Source organism: Hoplias malabaricus, chromosome 1, assembly GCF_029633855.1.
Source record: "Hoplias malabaricus isolate fHopMal1 chromosome 1, fHopMal1.hap1, whole genome shotgun sequence".
In the NCBI taxonomy this organism is placed as follows: Eukaryota; Metazoa; Chordata; class Actinopteri; order Characiformes; family Erythrinidae; genus Hoplias; species Hoplias malabaricus.
This window is the reverse complement of record NC_089800.1, coordinates 24,106,634-24,114,631: the sequence shown is the minus strand read 5'-3', so window position 1 is coordinate 24,114,631 and position 7,998 is coordinate 24,106,634. Positions and strand designations below refer to the sequence as shown.

Genomic DNA, 7,998 nt, shown 5'->3' with positions numbered 1-7,998 from the left:
CGGGAAATTTAGTTTTCCAAATGGTGGTAATTTGTTTGTGTTTCAATAGAAAAATTCAATGCTTGTAAATTAGCCACAAGAGAAAAAGATAGGCGTCATAACGCCCTGATAAGGAATTGTTAATACTAGTTTAGGAACTGCTCTACTGTGTGGCAAAATTTCAGAGGCTCCATCAGTCCTTTTTATTAAGAAAGTATTATTTTGCAAATTTGGTCACTTGCCATTTGTACGGAGAGCATTGTATTGGTTTTCAAAAGTCCTAATATTGAAAAACAAATAAATAAATGTATCATTATTCATATTTTAAGGCTTTTGTGAATAATTTCTTTGTTAGAGGTATATGTGTAGGTATTTATATATATTACTTGGCCATAAGAAATCAAAATGAGGAAAATGGATATTTAATACATATATTGATTTCTGCTGAGACATATGACAAAATAGACCTTAGATTGCTCTTTGACAGAAAATGTTCTAAAGATTATCCTCAGGAACAATCTGGGGGTGGGGTCTGGGGTGGCCTGGAGGATTTCTAGAAGTACCGACACATACCGACACAAAGGACTGTCTGAGCTTTGTTTTGAAATCTTCACACATGAAAACGTACAGAAAAGGATTCACACCACTGTTTAAATAAGCAAGGCTGGTGACAACTGGTCTCATGTGCTTTAAAATATTTTTTAACTCATTTAGGTTGATTTCTTTGTTCTTGTTTTTTGTTTCATAAGTCCACAAATCAATAATATAGTAAATTTTATAAGGAAACCAGCAGAAATAAAAAGCCAAGATCACAACCATTATTATTTTAAAGGGTTTTGTTTTCTGATGGAGACGCCTGACACGTATACCAATGGACAAATAGGGACCTGTGATTATAATGGCAGGAATGAGAAAACCTACTGTAAAACAAAATATTATGAGATGTTTGTAAGTAGCTAAGCTGTAGCATTGGAAGCTAATAGTTGTATTTGTATATGGATTAAATTGTGTTTTGCAGTAGATGCAAAAAGGAATGCTGCAACTAATTGATATTAACCATATGAAGAAGCAGCAAACCCTAGCCTTAAAAAGTGTTCTTTTGTTCTGGACCCACACAATCACCCAAGTGGACAGACAGCTGTCCAGGCTGATGGCGGTGAGTAGGAAAATGCTAGCAATCACATTGAGTGAAGTCATGAAGGAGTTCAATTTGCACATGAATTCTCCATGGGACCAGTTAAAATTTTGGGACATACTGATGATTCCAAAAGATGAGGAAAAATGTGAAGATGAAATCAGCCACGGCCAAGTTGATTGTCTTCTTCTGTCTTCTGACTGTCTTCTTCATTTTGAAGCCTGTTATGTAAATGACCAGTCCATTGCCAATCACCCCGACTACAAATATCACAGAGTGGACAATAATGAGTGATATTACCAGGGGATCAGTTGAACTGTCACTGCTAGCTGCTGTGCTCATGTTGGAGGAAACAAGTGTTTCATTTGTAAAAGAGAAATTTTATTGGATATTTTAATCATTATCTAAGGGATTTGGGATAAGTGTGTGTGTGTGTGTGTCTATAATTGTGTAAATGTGTATGTTTGTGTCTATAGTTGTGTGTGGAAGTTTAAATAGCCATGTTCAAATGGTGTTTTGTTCATTTTCTTAGTGGAACAGCACATCCTCTTCACAATTATTTTACATCAGGATTCGAGGTGGGTTCATGTATATATTCATAACAGTAATGTTCTAATGCATGGTGCAAAATTCTCTGTTGCAACTAGAGGCTGATACTGCAGCAAAGTTTACATTTTACTGCAACACATTTACCTCTAAATAAGTACAGTTGTTGATCATCTGCATAACAATGAAATGAGACACCATGCTTACGAATAATTTGACCAAGGGGAAGCATGTATAGTGAAAAAAGAACAGGGCCTAAAATTGATCCTTGAGGAACTCCAGATGTCACAGCAGAGGAGGCTGAGAAGTATTTGCCAATGTTAACTGAAAAAGTCCTTTGTTTAATGTATGAAATAAACCAATTAAGAGCCAAACTCTTGATTCCAACACAGTATTCCAGGCACTCAATGAGTAAATCATTGTCGACAGTATCAAATGTGGCGCTCAAGTCCAGCAAAACCAGGACAGAACAATCCCCAGAATCAGCATTGTGTAAAAAGTCATTAGTAACTTTTAAAAGAGCAGACTCAGTGCTATGAAATGCCCTAAAGCCAGACTGAAAAGTCTCATAGATATTATGGCTGTCGATTAATGATTTTAGTTGAGTTAAAACAACTTTTTCTAAAACTTTAGCCAGAAATGATAGTTTTGATATAGGCTGGTAGTTACTCCAAACCCCTGTATCCAAATTATTCTTCTTTAAGAAAGGCTGAACAACAGCATGCTTAAAACATGCAGGGACTGTGCCAGTGGCTAAACTTGTATTTATAATTAATAAAACATCAGGGCCAATTGTATCAAAGATTTCCTTAAAAAACCAACATGGAAGAACATCAACAGCAGAGCTAGAGCACTTCATATGAGAAACAATATCAGCCAGCTGAGACATGGAAATTGGGTCAAATTTCTCCAATATTGGAATTCCCAGCTTATGGGCAACAGGTCTGAACACAGAAGTTGAAATATTAGCTCTACTATTCTTGACCTTGGCCAGAAAGAAATCCAGAAAAGCCTCACAGTTTTTAGAAGATTCTTCAGGACCAATACATGGAACAGGATTAAGAACTGAATTTATTGTATTAAAAAGAATTTTAGGCTTATGCTGGTTTTTTGGAATAATTTCTGAAAATATTTTGCTTTAGCAGATCTCATAGGTTCTTGAAATCTGAACAATGTTGACTTAACAATCTCAAATGATACTAGCAGCCTATCCTTCTTCCATTTGTGCTCAGTTTTCCTGCATTCTTTCCTAGCCATCCTGACAGAATCATTCAACCAGGTTCTAGCTTTAAAACTGGGATGAGTCACTCGGAAAGGGGCAACTAAATCCAGCACTGCTGTACAGGAAGATTGAAAAGAAGCTGTTAGATGCTCAATATCCAACTGAGAAACAGTGGAAGAGAAAGAGTTTTTATACATAACTGCAAACTGAGCAGCTGTAGTAGGGTCAAGTTTTCTGATAACATGTTCTGGGGCTTTGTTGGTCAATGGTTGTAAAGCAAGCAGTGAGTCAAACATAACAGGCATATGATCTGAGAATGCAGTTTCTAATGTTTTCACCTTCTCTACATTAAACCCATGAGATAGAACAAGATCCAGAGTATGCCCATGTTCATGCGTAGGGCCATTTACATGTTGAATAAAATCAAAGGAGTTCAACAGATGATTAAACTCACTGACCATGGGCTTATGAGGACAACACACATGCATGTTAAAATCCCCTAAAATCAATATCCGGTCAGACATCATCATTACTGCTGATTAAATTTTGAAAAATCTTTAATAAAGTCTTTATTAGCTTTAGGTGGTCTGTAGATTAAAACGAAAAGTAGTGAGATTGTATCTTCAACTTTAAAAGTAGGCAACTCAAAACTAGAAAAAGCTTCAGTAGCGAGTGCAGTACATTTAAACTCGTTTCTAAACACGACTGCAAGCCCACCCCCCTCCCCGTTCGGTCATCCGCGGCGAGTTTAGGAAGCTACAGCCTGGAGGGCACAGATCTGAGAACAAACTCAGTCCATCAACTCGCAACCATGTCTCAACTAAAAAAAGAAAGTCCAGTTTTTGAGACTTAAAAAAGTAATTTAAAATCCATCCATCCATCATCCACCGCTTATCCAGGTCCGGGTCGCGGGGGAAGCAGTCGGAGCAAAGAAACCCAGACCTCCCTCTCCCCAGCCACCGACTCCAGCTCCTTCGGGGGTATACCGAGGCGTTCCCAGGCCAGTCGAGACATGTAGTCTCTCCAGCGTGTTGTTGGTCTGCCCCGGGGCCTCCTCCCCGTTGGACATGCCCGGAACACCTCTCCAGGAAGGCGTCCAGGAGGCATCCGAACCAGATGCCCGAACCACCTCAACTGGCTCCTCTCGACGTGGAGGAGCAGCGGCTCCACTCCGAGTCTCTCCCGGATGTCCGAGCTCCTAACCCTGTCTCTAAGGGAGAGTCCAGACATCCTGCGGAGAAAACTCATTTCAGCCGCGATCTTGTTCTTTCGGTCACTACCCAAAGCTCGTGACCATAGGTAAGGGTTGGGACATAGATTGAACGGTAAATCGATAGCTTTGCTTTTCTGCTCAGTTCTCTCTTCACCACAACGGACCGGTACAGAGCCTGCATTACTGCTGACGCTGCACCGATCCGCCTGTCAATCTCACGCTCCATTATTCCCTCACTCATGAACAAGACCCCGAGGTATTTAAACTCCTCCACTTGAGGTAGGATTTCACTTCCAACCTGGAGAGAGCACTCCACCCTTTTCCGACTGAGTACCATGGACTCGGACTTGGAGGTGCTGATCCTCATCCCTACCGCTTCACACTCGGCTGCAAACTGGTCCAGCAAGAGCTGGAGGTCCCGGCTCGATGAAGCCAACAAGACCACATCATCTGCCAAAAGCAGACATGAAATCCTGAGACCACCAAACTGGACACCCTCCGCCACTTGGCTACGCCGAGAAATTCTGTCCATAAAAATTGTGAACAGAACCGGTGAAACGGGCAGCCCTGACGGAGTCCAACTTCGACTGGAAACCAGTCAGACTTACTGCCAGCCACACGAACCAGACTCCTGCTCTGTTTGTACAGGGACTGGATAGCTCGTAACAAAGAGCCCAGTACCCCATACTCCCTGAGCACCCCCCACAGAATACCCCGAGGGACACGGTCGAATGCCTTCTCCAGATCCACAAAACACATGTAGACTGGTTGAGCAAACTCCCATGCACCCTCCAGGATCCTAGCGAGGGTAAAGAGCTGGTCCTGTGTTCCACGACCGGGGCGGAATCCGCATTGTTCCTCCTGGATCCGAGGTTCAACTATCAGTCGGACTCTCTTCTCCAGTACCCCCGCATAGACCTTACCGGGGAGGTTGAGGAGTGTGATCTCCCTATAGTTGGAACACACCCTCCGATCCCCCTTTTTAAAAAGGGGAACCACCACCCCAGTCTGCCAGTCCAGAGGCACTGCCCCCGATGTCCACGCGATGTTGCAAAGACGTGTCAACCAGGACAGCCCCACAACATCCAGAGCCTTAAGGAACCCGGGGTGAACCTCATCCACCCCCGGGGCCCTACCGCCAAGGAGTTTCCCTACCACCTTGGCCACTTCAGCCCCAGTGATAGACGAGCCCCCCCCCCCGGGGTCCCCAAGCTCTGCTTCCTCTGCGGAAGACGTGCTGGTGGGATTGAGAAGATCCTCGAAGTATTCCTTCCACCGTCTGGTGACATCCCCAGTCAAGGTCAACAGTTCCCCACCCCCACCATATACAGTGTGGAAAACTGCTTTCCCCTCCTGAGTCGCCTGACGGTTTGCCAGAAACTTCTCGGAGCCGACCGAAAGTCGTTTTCCAAGTTCTCACTGAACTCCTCCCACACCCGAGTTTTTGCCTCAGCGACTGCCGAGGCCGCGAGCCGCTTGGCTCCTCGGTACCTGTCGGCTGCCTCCAGAGTCCCCTGAGCCAACCAGGCTCAATAGGACTCTTTCTTCAGCTTGACAGCTCCCCGCACTCGGTGGTGGACACCCCGACAGGCACCGACAACCTTGCAGTCACAGCTCCGTTCAGCCGCTTCAACAATGGAGGTCCGGAACATGGCCCACTCGGACTCAATGTCATTTACCGACTGCCCCAGGTGTGTATCGAAGCTTCAGCATCTAGGTTCTGTAGCTGGACACCTCTTCTCCTCTGAGCAGGCTCTCTCAGGTTCACAGGGTGGTTGCGGGGCTCAGATGTTAGAACCAGGTAAACAGGCACCAGGTAAGCATAATTTTGTGTGCGAAGGAAATAGTACATCGTTACTCTCACCTGGCTCGCTTTCCTCGCTTTCTCTGGCGCTTTCTTCTCTGCACATTGCAGCAGGACCTCATAACCACCGGTCTTATGAACAGATATGTCCATAATAGATCGTATGTTGAGCAGAGATTCACGATCATATTGAAACTGAATCGCTGGTACTGTGGGAAATTGGTGGAAAAGGAGGCACACAAACATAAATACACACAGAACAGATAGCGGCAGAACGGGTAAAAACCGACAGCACGCCAACAAACAAACTGGTGCCATCTTGGATCTTGATTGTGATTGCGCTCATAAATTTGTAATTGTAGAATTACATCATGCACATATACAGTGAGTCTACAATCACTGTACTGTGAAAAGTTTTGCAAATCATAGAAAACCCACCAAAAGCGAGAAGTCTTAGCCCAGAAAGAAGCTGCCAGTTCCACTTGAGAAACAGCTCTGCTAAGACTGTGCCAAAGAGACATTTTGACTGCTCCGCTGTGTTATTCCAGATTGAGGCTTTGGGTGAAAATATATAGTAAAATATAAATTTGATATTGTTGATTATTGTTAAAGAAAGTATTAGTAAAATTTTGCTTTTCAACATCCTTTCAGTCAAACTGAAGTCTCAGCTTCTTTATCATATTTATGTCACATGAGCCAGCACAGAGTACACACAGAAGAAGCATCTAAAACCTGAGGAGAAATGAAAGATTTCATTCAGACGCAAGGCGGGAACACACCCTGGAGGGGGCGCCAGTCCTTCACAGGGCAACACACACTTTTGAGTCATCAATCCATCTACCAACTTGTTTGTTTTTTTTGGACTGTAGGAGGAAACTGGAGCACCCGGAGGAAACCCACACGGACACGGGGAGAACACACCAACTCCTCACAGGCAGTCACCCAGAGCGTGAATCGAACCCACAACCTCCAGGCCCCAGGAGCTGTGTGACTGCGACACTACCTGCTGCGCCACCATGCCACCCTCATAGTAAGTTTTTATTCTGTAACAGAATGCATAGCAATTTGAATGACATACAGATGTTAAGACACATTTCCCTTAAATACAGTAAAGGGAAGTTGTTACGTGCCAGAGAGGCACTGCCCCCCCCCCCCCTTCTCTCTCTCTCTCTCTAGCTTGTTGTTTCAGCCAATGGGGGAGCTGCTGTCCTGATCTTCCAATAGGACAAGCTGTTCACCTGAAAGTGGCGGGACGTCTTGGATATAAAGCCCACCAAGCGGAACACAAGAAGGGGAACAAGCAAAGGAAGAATTCTGCTTTAGTGAGTGTTAGTTGGTGGTTATGGTTTGAGGTTGTTGTTGCTAGCTTAGGTTACAGATGTTGCTGCTGTTTTGTTTGATCTTTGCTGCTAGCTTCACTTTTAATTATTGTTGCTGTTAAGGTTATTTCATTATATTCTCTAGCTAGTGCTTGAGGCCTAGTTATGCTGCTACAAGCTTAGCTTTAGCCTAGCTTCAATATAGCCATTTTGAAAACTGTTGATTGCTTTGTTAAAAATCTCTACCACCACTGCTGGTGTGGACAGGCATTGTACAGGTGCCTATACACTTCCATGTTAGGATTCCATGTTAAACACACAGCATAGGAAAGTCTATTTAGAAATGTTTGCACAGAATAGGGCGGCATGGTGGCGCAGCAGGTAGTGTCGCAGTCACACAGCTTCAGGGACCTGGAGGTTGTGGGTTCTATTCCCGCTCCGGGTGACTGTCTGTGAGGAGTTGATGTGTTCTCCCCGTGTCAGTGAAGGTTTCCTCCGGGTGCTCCGGTTTCCTCCCACAGTCCAAAAACACACGTTGGTAGGTGGATCGGCGACTCAAAAGTGTCCGTAGGTGTGAGTGAATGTGTGTGTGTCTGTGTTGCCCTGTGAAGGACCCTCCAGGGTGTATTCCTGCCTTGTGCCCAATGATTCCATGTAGGCTCTGGACCCACCGTGACCCTGAACTGGTTAAGCGGTTACAGATAATGGATGAATGAATGAATGCACAGAATAGAAAAAGCTACTAACATGCAGTGGCTATTGTTTTTATCACCGTCCATC

At 44.2% G+C, this 7,998-nt stretch overlaps 1 pseudogene; it reads right to left on the bottom strand.

Annotated features, from left to right (window-relative positions):
- Window positions 1–474: 474 nt before the first annotated feature.
- LOC136701972 (chemerin-like receptor 1) lies at window positions 475–1,456 on the bottom strand (annotated as a pseudogene).
- Between the last annotated feature and the right edge of the window lie 6,542 nt (window positions 1,457–7,998).